Raw genomic sequence first — 13,805 nt, 5'->3', positions numbered from 1 at the left:
CCCAAATTAGATTCCCTTGTCAGGTATCTAATAAATGGCTGCAAAAATAATGCCCAATAGTATATTCTACAACAGTGTTTCCTTACCAATAAGCAATGGCACACTGGTGTGCCCTCGGACCTGATCAGGTGTTGCATTGAAGAATCACCACTGCCTGATGCTCAGATCCAAACCAGCACCAGGACTCTGCTCTCAGCACCTCAGAGCAACAAGAATCACCAGAGGAGGTTCTTAAATGTGTAGGAGCAACTTTTTAAGAATATGTATAATCATTCATGCTTCTTTTTCCTAGCTAAAGCATGAGCTCTGGCGTATGGTCATTAATGGGCAGTTTGCAGAGCATGGTTATCCGGGTCCCAATTTATTTGGCACACATAGGGGTAGATTTTAATAAACTACGCCCACGCGAACAAGAGTACGCCGGATTTTAATAGATGTCTTATTTTATCCTTTAAAATCCGGGGGTCGGCGCGCAAGGCTGTGCAAAATCGCAAGGCTGTGCAAAATCGGCAGCCTGCGCGCGCTGAGCCATGCAGCCTGCCTCCATTCCCTCCAACCCCCCCCCCCCCCGCAACTTCCCCTACTTAACCCACCCCCCCCCCAGCCCTATCTAAAAACCCCCCTACGTTTGTTTGAAGAGTTACGCCTGCCCAAGGCAGGAGTAACTCGCGCGCACCGGCTGAGCGATTCCCCGGCCCGGGAGCAGTTTCGGAGGCCTCGGCCACGCCCCCGGGCCGGAACCGCAGCCCCGCCCCAGATGACGCGCCACCGTGCCACGCCCCCAGACACGCCCCCTAGCAAAGCCCCGGGACTTACGCGCGTCCCGGGGCTTGCGCGGGCCACCAAACCTATTCAACGCGCATACCCCTTTGAAAATCTGCCCCATAATGCACACAACGCTTCCTTATCTTCCCCCTTTGTGTCCTTCCATCTGTCTTTTCCTCGAGCTTAGTGAAACAGGGAGAGCATGCACCGAGCACTGTATATGACTTATTTTGTGTGTTGAGAGCAGCAGCAGTGGAGAAGCTGTGGCAGCCACATGCAGCAGCCCAGGTAACTAACCAAGCTAGCTGCCTCCATCATACTGCACTTGTATATAGAGGGAACTAGCCCCTTGTGATGAGCTCATGTGTTTCTCTGCTCCCTTTCTAACTTTGTTTTAAAATTTGGAAGAGAGACTGATGGGATTTTTTAGTGCTTCCCCAGCTCTTCTTTTAACCATATGAGTCTTTTACATGTCCACATAACTTTCTCCGTGGAGGCTGGTGTAACAGATAACATTTTTGTTAATGTAGGCATGCCTTGGGCTTGAAAAGGTTGGGAAGCACAGATCTATATATCAATGAGTGGGTTAGGTGGAAGGCTGGGAATCAAACTAGTAACTAGTTACCCAGGAACCAGTATTCTTACCTTATCAGATCAAAAAAGTGACCTTTGCAAACTCACAGTTCTAACTCAGGCAAACAAATACTATCTTTTACTAGCTCAGACAATTAAAGTCTATTTTCCCACTGCACAGACAATTCTAACACAGGCAAATACTAACCTTAAAACCAGCATACAATATAAACAGCCAATAACAGTTTACCCTTGTAAGAATTATTTTATCTCATGACTTAAGCACTTCTTCCCACCAAGTCCGAATTTACTGCAAGCAGATGAAGGTTCCTCCATCAGTACTCCCTCTGCATGCAAAGCTATATCAGTATCTCACATACTGATAAATACTGGTGATTCATAGGAATAGATAAGAGCATAAGAATGTAAGATTTACCATGCTGGGCCAGATCAAAGCTCCACTGAGCCCAGCATCCTTTCTCCTACAGTCGCCAGTCTGTGATACTAGAAGGTATCTGACATATCCCAAAGAGTTGCTCCATTCCTTCATTCTCATTTCTGGAGATAAGCAGTGGCCTTCCCAAAACTACCAGGCTAATAATGGTTCATGGACTTATCTTCCAGGAATGTACCCAAACCCTTTTTAAACCCAGCTATACTAGATGCATTGAGCACATCCGCTGACAATGAATTACAGAACTTAATAAACATGTGGATAAAGGTGAACCGGTAGATGTAGTATATTTGAGAGGCTTCTAAGAAAAGTAAAAAGTCATGGGAGAGGAGGCGATGTCCTTTTGTGGATTACAAACTGGCTATAAGACAGGAAACAGAGAGTAGGATTAAATGGTCAATTTTCTCAGTGGAAAAGGGTAAACAGTGGAGTGCCTCAGGGATTTGTATTTGGAACGGTGCTTTTCAATATATATATATATATATATATATAAATAATCTGGAAAGGAATACGACGAGTGAGGTTATCAAATTTGTGGATGATACAAAATTATTCAGAGTAGTTAAATCACAAGCGGATTGTGATACATTACAGGAGGACCTTGCAAGACTGGAAGATTGAGCATCCAAATGGCAGATGAAATTTAATGTGGACAAGTGCAAGGTGTTGCATATAGGGAAAAATAACCCATGCTGTAGTTACACAATGTTAAGTTCCATATTAGGAGCTACCACCAAGGAATAAGATCGAGGCATGATAGTGGATAATACTTTTAAATCGTTGGCTCAGTGTGCTGCAGCAGTCAAAAAAGCAAACAGAATGTTAGGAATTATTAGGAAGGGAATGGTTAATAAAACAGAAAATGTCATAATGCCTCTGTATCGCTCCATGGTGAGACCACACCTTGAATACTGTGTACAATTCTGGTCACCGCATCTGAAAAAAGATATAGTTGCGATGGAGAAGGTACAGAGAAGGGCAACCAAAATGATAATGGGGATGGAACAGCTCCCTTATGAGGAAAGGGTGAAGAGGTTAGGGCTGTTCAGCTTGGAGAAGAGATGGCTGAGGGGGGATATAATAGATGTCTTTAAGATCATGAGAGGTCTTGAACGAGTAGATGTGAATCGGTTATTTACACTTTCAAATAAAAGAAGGACTAGGGGGCATTCCATGAAGTTAGCAAGTAGCACATTTAAGACTAATCGGAGAAAATTATTTTTCACTCAATGCACAATAAAGCTCTGGAATTTGTTGCCAGAGGATGTGGTTAGTGCAGTTAGTGTAGCTGGGTTCAAAAAAGGTTTGGATAAGTTCTTGGAGAAGAAGTCCATTAACTGCTATTAATCAAGTTTATTTAGGGAATAGCCACTACTATTAATTGCATCTGTAGCATGGGATCTTCTTAGTGTTTGGGTAATTGCCAGGCTCTTGTGGCCTGGTTTGGCATCTGTTGGAAACAGGATGCTAGGCTTGATGGACCCTTGGTCTGACCCAGCATGGCAATTTCTTATGTTCTTATGTTCTTATTGTGCACTGAGTAAAAAAATACTTTCTCTGATTAATTTTAAATTTGCTACCTTTTAATTTCATGGAGTGTCCCCTAGTCTTGGAAAGGGCAAACAGTTATTCTTCATTCATCTGTTTCACCCTATTTATGATTTTGTACATCTCTATCATGTCCTCTCTCGGTTATCTCTTTTGCAACCTGCTCAACATTTCCTTATAAGGAGGCTGTTCCATCCTCTTTATCATTTTTGTTGCCCTTTTCTGCTTCTTTTCTAGTTTTGCTGTATCTTTTTTGAGATACGGTGACCAGAAATGCACACAGTTCTCAAGATGCAGTTGCACCATAGATCGGTACAGAAGCATCATCTTTATTCCTTTCTGAATAATTCCTCAGAAAAGTATGTGCACATTTACTGGACACATGGTAACAGACACAAAAAGGGGATTGTGTTGCGTGGGTGTGGACCCTTGACCTGGTGCAGGATTGGTACAGCCCTCTGGTCGGACCCAGAGAGCGCCTGCCACCAGGAGGCGGAGCCCAGGAGGAGACAGAGCCTAGTTGGAGCTTCACCAATAGCAACCCGGGGTTCCCTGAGGTTGAGCCCTTGGTTACCTGGGCCACCTGGTCTTAGGTGGGCCTCGCACTGTCTCTGAGAGAGAAAGTTCAAGGGAGTGTCCACCACGAACAAGGGTGCATGGTCGGTGTTCACACAGGGAAGTCCAGAGGCCGCAGGAGGCTGGCAGAGAGTATTCGAGTGTATAGCGAGAATCAAGGCCAGAGTATCAGTCCAGAATGGTCAGCCAGGCAGGGTCGGTAACAGTGGTCAATCCGGGAATGGTCAGGTCAAGCAGAAGGTCAAGTTCCAAGTGGCAGTCAAGAGTAATCGGAGATCAGGCAGAGGTCAGGTCAGGCAGCAATCAAGGGTAGTCGGAGTTTCAGGCAGAGGTCAGGGCAGGCAGCAATCAGAGAGTAGTCGAAGAACAGTACCGTGAGATCAGTCCAAAGGGTACTACCAGGAGTGGAGAGACGAAGGAGCAAGAGACGCTGGAACAGGAGACACAGAAGATGCTGGAACGGGAAACGCTGGAACAGAGAGGCTGGAACAGGAGACACGGGAGACGCTGGAGCAGAGAGACTGGAACAGGAGACACAGGAGTAAGACACTGGAACGCAGGAAGGCAAACTAGAGACATCGGAGTGTACGACCCGATTGTCAAGGCCCCGAGCTAGGGGCCGGGCTGAGGTATGTATACCTTGCATGAGTGACATCAGAATCGGGCGCCGCCGAAAATTTTCCCGCGCATAGCTCTTTAAATTAACCTGGGCTCCGCGCGCACGTGCTAAGTGCGGGGCCAACGCCGAGGAGGATGCCGAGCCCCGGCGCGAGGAGAACTGCGATGCCAAAGGACATGAGGGAGCTGGGGACGCCCGTGGAGGACAGAGCAGGAACTCGAGGCAGCGCTGGTAGAGAGTTGTGCCAGGTAAGCAGGCTCGGCCACAGAGCCAACGCGGCCAGGAAGCACAACAGGTTGAATTAGAACAAATTTGAAACTTTTGTGGAGTAGTGCCAATTATCAAGGCCAGGAGTGAAGTATGACAGTTCATTTATTTAATTTATTTATTTATAAAGCGCTTCTATATAGCTACTTCAAAGATCGTAGTGGTTTACAAATATAACATACTGAAATAATTTAGGTATTTACAAAGGTGAATTGATTAAAACAATATATAGAACCTAACAAAAGAAACAATATTAGGCTGCTGGAATTAGATCTATGACAGAATTTGTTATATAGCTGTGATTTTGATTGCAAATCCCTATTTATATAGCCAGGTTTTTAAGGCCTTCTTAAATGCCTTTATGTCTGCTAGCATTCTCAGTTGTCCGCCAGGGAATTCCACAATGCAGGGCCGACAATGGAAAAGGCCCCATCCCTTAATTCTCCAATATGAGTTTGCCGGACTGCAGGAATCTCCAAGAGACCTTTATTTTGCAATCATAAAATTCTTGACGGTGTATAGATTTACAAAGTGGACCCAACCCATAGTACATTTGTGGTATTAATTAGTTTATAGATCAGCATAAAAACTTTACTCTGAATTCTTGACCAAATTGGAAGCCAGTATACATTTTTTGACCAGAAAGAAGACAAGCTGCAGAATTTTTAAAAGCTGAAGGAATTATAAGGTAAATGCAGATACACTCAACAATAAAGAATTACAATATTCTATGCCTGCAAACATCAGCAATTGCAACACTGTTCTGAAATCCTCTGTAGTTAATACAGTTTCAGATATTTCAGTCTACATAATTTCATATATCCTGACTGGCTCAGGTTCTTAAGGTGATCCTACATAGAGAGATTGAGATCAAGAATTATCCCCATATCACAAGCAGTCGAGGAGATGGATATGGAATGTTCACCAAATTCAAATCTTACATTCTTTGGGGTTTCATTAGTTCAGGAAACCATGATAATCAAATTTTTTAGATATTCAGTGATAAGCTGTTGTGGTGCATCCATTTATTGATTGCTCCCAAAAAGATTTTCAAATAATTCAGTGTTTCAGTTATAGAGTTGTTTTTAGGAATAAAAAACTGAGTATCATCAGCAAAGATGAAAAAATTTAATTCTAGGCCAACAAATACTTTACATAAGGTAAACATTGAACAGCATTGCGGAAAGTGTTGATCGTTGCGGGACACCTATAGGACAACTGAGGACTTCTCTTGAGAAGCCATACTCTTTTAGGTGGTTGATGAGAATGGTCTATAGTGTCAAAGGTGGCAGAGACATCTAATAAGACTGGAATAACCAATGTCGAAACAATGCCATATAGTATCTAATGCTGACAGAAGGGTTTCTGTATTGCTATTCCTTCTGAAACCATATTGATTAGGATACAATAAAGTGGCTTCTTCCAAGTAATCAGTGAGTTGTGACAGGACAAAGACTTCAGTAAGTTAGCAAGGAGAGATTTGCCAAATGTGCAAGAGAGTAGAAAATTTCATTTCTTATTGGTTTCAGCAAGCCTAAAGAAATAGGATTTAATTTGCAATAGGAAGAATTTATCTTAGAAATAGCTTGCTATACTTCCACAATGGAGATGTTAGAGAAACTATCCCAAAAGGCTTCATTGTTATTACTTTGTCATTGAAAAAATTAGCAAACTCCTCACAACTAAATGGAGGCAGGCAGTGTCCAACTCTATTGGCTTTGAAATTTGTCAATTGTTTTACCGTAGAAAGTAACAGCTTGTTATTAAAGCTCGTGGCATGTATTTTTTTTCAAAGTAATATTGATGTTTGGCATCGTTAATGATTAGAAGAGATATTTATTTATTTATAAAATTTATGAATCACTTTCCAAGTTTTACAATAAAATCTTCCAAAGTGAATTCTACATCCTTCTAACTTAACAGCCCTATTTGCCATGGGGTAGATTTACAAAAAATGCGCGTTCACGTACTTTTGTTGGCGAAACAAAAGTACGCTGGATTTTAGTAGATACGCGCTTAGCCGCGCGTATCTGCTAAAATCCTGGATCGGCGTGCTCAAGGCTGCCGATTTTGTGCAGCCAGCGTGCGCCGAGCCGTGCAGCCTGCCTCCGTTCCCTCCGAGGCCGCTCCGAAATCGGAGCGGCCTCGGAGGGAACTCGCTTTCGCCCTCCCCTCACCTTCCCCTCCCTTCCTCTATCTAACCCACCTCCCCCCGACCCTATCTAAATCCCCCCCCCCTACCTTTGTCCGGGGATTTACGCCTCCCGGAGGGAGAAGTAAATCCCCGTGTGCCAGCGGGCCGCTAGCGCACCAAGACGCGACCTGGGGGCGGATCCGGAGGGCGCGGCCACTCCCCCGGGCCCGCCCCAGAAACGCCGTGTCCCGCCCCCAAAACGTAGCGATCGGCCCCGCCCCCAACACGCCCCCGACAATAAACCCCGGGACTTACACGAGTCCCGGGGCTCTGCGCGCGCCGACAGGCCTATGGAAAATAGGAGCGCCGGCGCGCAAGGCCCTGCTCGCGTAAATCCGGGCGGATTTACGCGAGCAGGGCTCTTAAACTCCGCCCCTAAGCATTTTCCCATCGACACAGAATGGAAGAACAGCTTTAGTAAATCAGGCCCTTAGCTTGTAATTTAGTGTCATCCAGGCTCTTTCCTTCCTTCATAACTCGCATTAATATTTTTTCAGATCCTCAGGGAGATCTAAACAATGATTTTTTTTTGTTGCGCTAAGTTATCAAACACTTTTTGATTTATCTCATTCCATGTGTTAACTGCTATAGAACAGTTGGTATTACTGCTCACAAATTCAAACTTGTGCTACTTCAGCCCCTTAACTGGTGCATGCCTGATATCTGGCCAAATTGTCCCTCCTTATATACACATAACTATCAAATGAGTCATAGACCAGTGTTGCCCAACCTTTTCAAACCTAAGGTTCCTATACTAATATGGCATGTGGCCCCAATGGCGAGTGAAGGCGTCCGATGCTGGATTGCTGTGTAACCTGTACAGGGAACAGAACAGAACTGAGGAAACTTCCTGCTCCAAGGTGCAGCAAACAGATCTACCTATAGACTTCCCCACAAGTGGAAGATCCAAATCGCCAACCCTTCGTCCAGAGACCATTCGTGGGGTCAGAAGGAACAGCTCAATCTGTCTGGTCTCGTGTTCTCCTTTCTAGCCAGATATGTGGCCTTGAGCACCATCTCCTGGGTGAGGGCTCATGACCAAATCTGGACTGCTTCCAGACAGAGGAGGTATGAGCCTGTGCCTCCCTGCTTGATGACATACCACATTGCCATGTGGTTGTCAGTTTGTATCAACACAATTTTGTTGGACAGTTAATCTCTGAAAGCCTATAGAGCATACCTGATTGCTCAGTGCTCCGGGAAGTTGATATGACAACTATTCCTAGATGAACCAAAGGCCCTGGGTGCTGAGTCCATCTACATGAGTTCCGCAACTCAGGGTGGGCACATCCATATTTAGGACAATTTGAACCCGATGATTTTGGAAGGGAACACCCCATTTCAGATTGGAATTGTCCTGCCTCCAGAACAAGGAATCCCGGAGGGACAGGGTGACTTGAATGCTGTACCAAAGTCCCTGAGGCGCTTGGCACCATTAGGACCATAACGTCCACTGGGCTCTTTGCATGTGCAAATGTGCCCTGGGAGTGACATGTACTGTTGCGGCCATATGACCTAACAACCTCAACATATGCCAGGTTGAGACCTGCTGGCTCACTTGAATCTCTTTAGCTAATGTTAGAGTAGGACTTAACTTATTTTGTGGAAAAGTGTTGGGAATAACCAATATAATTAAATAACCCAGTGCTCTTCACCAAATCTCTTACTTTATCGACGCTGCACAACTGTATGTATGAATATAGAAAATGACCATCATAATAGGCTTCCTCGTAAGGGCTTTCGCCTAATTCAACTCGGCCTTATGTATAATCATCGGTCATAACTGTTCAAGTCTCATAATAATTCCCACCGTTGAGATCCAAAAAACATTTTTTTAAGATTTTTCAATTGCAATTAAAATTGTAAGTCGTTGACTAGTTCAGCCGTCAAAAGACATCACTTATATATTATAAATCATTGAATAGCCATCGCTTCAACCATTCCAACTTATCTTTAAGTGCTTCAGTGCTTCAGTCAAGAGTCTTAGCGAGAATATCGCTAAGGCTCTTGACTGAAGCACTATCCCAAGTCCCGTCTAAGCCCATCACTACAATTGGACTTCATTGGAGTCCTGCTAAACACGGCTCAGGCCAAGGCCTTTCTGCCACGCTCGAGGACCGTCACCTTGAACTAAGGCTCTTGACTGAAGCACTGAAGCACTTAAAGATAAGTTGGAATGGTTGAAGCGATGGCTATTCAATGATTTATAATATATAAGTGATGTCTTTTGACGGCTGAACTAGTCAACGACTTACAATTTTAATTGCAATTGAAAAATCTTAAAAAAATGTTTTTTGGATCTCAACGGTGGGAATTATTATGAGACTTGAACAGTTATGACCGATGATTATACATAAGGCCGAGTTGAATTAGGCGAAAGCCCTTACGAGGAAGCCTATTATGATGGTCATTTTCTATATTCATACATACAGTTGTGCAGCGTCGATAAAGTAAGAGATTTGGTGAAGAGCACAGGGTTATTTAATTATATCACTTGAATCTCTGCCATGATGGACATCAAGGTGACGGTCCTCGAGCGTGGCAGAAAGGCCTTGGCCTGAGCCGTGTTTAGCAGGACTCCAATGAAGTCCAATTGTAGTGATGGGCTTAGACGGGACTTGGGATAGTTGATGACGAACCTTAGTGTCTCCAGCACCCAGATGGTCGAGCTCCTGCCTGAGAAGTGCTCTTGGTCAGCCAATCGTCTAGGAACAGGGGAAACAGGGACTCCTAGTCTGTACAGGTGTGCCGCCACCATGGCAACGCATTTTGTGAAGACACATGGGGCTGACAATGTGCGATACTGGAAGTGCTGATTACCCACCACAAATAAGAGATAATTCCAGTGACCATGGAAGAACTTGATGTGGGTGTATGCGTCCTTTAGATCAAGGGAGCATAGCCAGTCATGTCTTTGCAACAAGGGGATCAAGGTGCCCAGGGAAACCATCTTGAGCTTTTCTTTCTGGAGAAACTTGTTCAAGGCTCTTTGGTCTAGATTGGGATGGAATCCTCCTGTTTTCTTTGGAATCAGGAGGTACCGGGAGCAGAATCCCCACCCTTTTCCCCTGGTGGGATGGGCTCGACTGCTCTGGCCATTAAGAGGGAGGAGAGCTCCGTGAAAAGCACTTCCTGATGAGCTACCAGTCCCCGATAGGGGACTGGTAGCTCATCAGTCCCCTATCGGGTTCAATTTGTACCCTCCATGTACATTGACAGAACTCACTAATCAGAGGTTACAAGGGGCCACTTGTTTGCTTAGGACTGTAACCTCCCTCTGACTGGGGGATCCAACGTCATGGGTACAGTGGATATGACTATGTTCCTGATGATCCAGTCCAAACCCCTTCCCAGGAATTGATTAGGACATCTGCTGAGGCTTTGGGGCCCTCTGCTGCCTGGGACGGCTGCAAGGGGCCTACTGTTGCTGACGGGATCAAGGAGGCGGAGGATAGTATTTTTTCAGGTGGAAGAAAGGCCTCCTCTGGCCCAACCTCGAAGCACTCCTATCAGAGGTGGGTGGGTCCTGGGTACCAATGAAAAGCTGCTGAAGTGTAGCATGGTATTCACGCATTTGAGCCACCATATCCTTCACTCTATCTTCAAAGAGATTCTCTCTGGTGCATGGCATGTCAGGGAGTCTGTCCTGCACCTCCTGTCAAAGATCAGATGCCCTCAGCCATGCAAGTCTGTGGGCATTGATTCCAGCTACAGAGACCCTCGTTGCCATCCAGAAAACATTGTAGGTCATTCAGACCACATGCTTTCCGCACTCCAGGCCCTTTTGCACCAGAGACTCAACAGTGTCCTGCTGCTACTGAGGCAGCTGCTTGGCCACTCCCTGCACCTTTTTCAGAATGTCCCACATATACCCGCTCATGTAGAGCTAGAAGGTTGCAATGCGGGCAATGAACATGGTGCCTTGAAACACCTTTCCCCCATGATCATCCATGCCTCTCTGATCCTTCCCTGAGGGTGCCGAGTGAGCTTGGCCTTCTTGACAGCAGATTCAACGACTACAGATTGGTGTGGTAGCTGATGATTGTCAAATCTGAGAGCCTTTTAGATGAGATAAACCGCGTTCACTTTCCTGTTGACAGGAGGAACTGAGAAGGGATGTTCTGAAATCCTCAACAATAACTCTATGAAGATCTTGCGCACTGGGACTGCCACAATCTTTTTGGGAGGCTCCACAAACTGGAGGATATCCAGCATTTTATACTGGGTATCCTCTTCCATTTGCAACTGAAACGGGGTGGTCTCTGCCATCTCCCAGACAAATCCTGCATAGGAAAAGTCTTCCACAGGACATTTCCTTCAGTTGCCAAGAGCAGACAGTTCTGAAGGCAGACCCTCCAATGCATCATTGGAGACACCAGAGATGTCATCCCCCAGGTGTCATAGGGGCCCTCGCCCTCACTGCCTGACAGCAGGAACAGGACCCTAGGTGCTTTGCCTCCAGCCAGCAATATGGATGTCCATGAAGGCTCAAGCACCGGTGCCAGTCTGGTCTCTGGATGAGCTTCCTCCTCCAAGGAGCCATGAACCAGCACTGGATCGGTTGGTGGTGTCTCCGATGCCCTGCAGGGAACTGACACCATCTGTGTCAGTATGGCACCAATGGGCATGTGCAAGGATTCCAACAGTGGCTCAAGGAAGGACAGTGCTAGTTCCGGGGCTATCGATGCTATGCCACCCAGACTCTGCATCGCCTTCTCCATGGACATCTTTACATGCCTCTCCATCTCCCCCTCAAAGATTGCCAACATCAATACTGACTAGAATCCAGGAGATGTGATCACATCCTCTTCACAACAGAAAGGTTTGGTGGCAGACATAAGCGTCAGCGGAGACCGTTGTGAACCCCAAGCATTTCTGGAAGATTGGCAGGCCTCATCATGGGGACACTTCAGGGGCACTGCAGCTGAAGTTGGTGCATCCCCACACAGAGCACCATGCATCAATGGGGACCAATGCAGATGCTTCTTTTGTTTCCCTCGATGCCTGGATCGGTCCTTCCTCGGTGCCGAGGTCGAAGACAATGAACATGATTTCTTTGACTTGGGGGAGGCAGATGATGGTCTGTATCTATCGTCCCTGACAGCCATTGGCATCGTCAGAACTGATGGCTCTCTCGATGTCAATGTCTCGGTGTCCACGATGCTGATGCCTTCACTACCGATATCGATAGACTGGCCTTCTCTGACCCGAAGAGTTGCTTCATCTTCTCCAGTTGGATCTATGTACTTTAGTGGTCATCTTGGAGCACTTGCTGCAACTCTGGATGTCATGTGATGCCTCCAGGCAGAGGACACATTGATCATGGGGATCCGTGATCAACATAGTCCTCGAGTGCCAGGGGCAAGGCCTAAAACCAGATAAGGACATGTCAACATGAAATAAAAAGGATGATAAATAGAACTTGATGGTGGTGACCAACAATGACCAGCAGGCACTGAGAGTATGCTACTCCGAGGACAACAGTGAAAGAAAACTCTCCAAAATGCTGAGAAACCTGGCTAAGATGACTAAGGGGATACAGAGCAACGGACCCCATGTCAATAACAGCAACTCGTTGGAAAAACATTGAAAAAACGCAAACAAAAAGAGACTCAATTACCCACAACCACGAGGCTTTGAGGAAAAAAGAGACTAAGAGGAGCCCGCATGGATACATAGAATAATGACATGCTAGGCATCCTCAAAGAAATTCAAAGTTCTAGAAACTTTGACATAAGTTTTCCTTGCCAGACTCCATCTGATGATGTCACACGTGTGAGGACTGCCATCCAGCTTGCCTTCAGAGAATGATCTCTGGTGCCCATACTTGCAAATAAATGCTGTCCCATGGTTAGGTTTGAAAGTCAGGCTCAATGTCTCTCTTGATGGCACTTTCCAGCTAGCTTTCCTATATTCATACTTGAAATGCAATAGGGTAGTGTTCATAAAAGTTATCTGATGAAAACAACAAAGCAGAGTATCAGTTGGCTCCAGGCCCTGATAATGGGGTGGATGCATGGGAAGAGCTTGCTTTTTTTTTTTTTTTTTTTTAAACCAACAACGTTTCCTTTCAGAGTATGTCAATGCTTTACTTATATGAACCAAATGAATCATTTTGTTTTTAAATGGCAATACAGTTACTCCAAGCTAATGATGCTGCAGAAATCAATACCAGTTGTTGTCCAGGGGGACACATTTTCACAGCATACAGCTTCATTCTTAAAACGTAAGCTATTAACAAGCATGCACTGGGTAGTACCTCATCATAAGTGATTTCTATCAGAATAATTTTATATCACTGGTGATACACTAAAGCAAAATTTATTTAAGCAATTGTATGATACCCTAAAGACACATTTTTATTACATATAATCTACTATATGTTCAGATCAGTAATCTTTAACAGCACTGTTCTGCATAACATCATTTTATAAATGACCAGATTTGACAGTAGGTCATTGAAATTCAAACTAGTTCCTATTAGAATGGATTTCATTAAACACTTCATTTGTCATACTTAACCAATATAAAATTTAGTTTTTAATGCAAACTCAGGGTTCTACATATTTATACATTTGGCTGAATTAAATGAGGCTCACCAAAATTTCCTAATTGTGTGGTGAAGTCTGACACTGATTAAACACATACACACACACACACACAGAAAGATATATAATGTATAGATAGATAGATATAATAAAGTCTGGAATGTAGATAAGGTAAATGTTAACAAGATAATGTGCATGTTATGTTTTAGAATTTCTCTATAATGTTCACCTTAACCACTGGAGTTTTTTAGTTATTGTTCA

At 44.8% G+C, this 13,805-nt stretch overlaps 1 protein-coding gene across 5 annotated transcripts in view; it reads right to left on the bottom strand.

Moving 5' to 3' along the window:
• Window positions 1–13,805, bottom strand: part of DACH2 (dachshund family transcription factor 2) — a 912,520-nt gene that overhangs the window by 398,572 nt on the left and 500,143 nt on the right. The window lies entirely within an intron of this gene.

The sequence above is a fragment of the Rhinatrema bivittatum genome, chromosome 6 (genome assembly GCF_901001135.1).
Source record: "Rhinatrema bivittatum chromosome 6, aRhiBiv1.1, whole genome shotgun sequence".
Classification (NCBI taxonomy): Eukaryota; Metazoa; Chordata; class Amphibia; order Gymnophiona; family Rhinatrematidae; genus Rhinatrema; species Rhinatrema bivittatum.
Note: the sequence above shows the minus strand (reverse complement) of the source record. Positions and strands in the feature narration are given on the sequence as shown.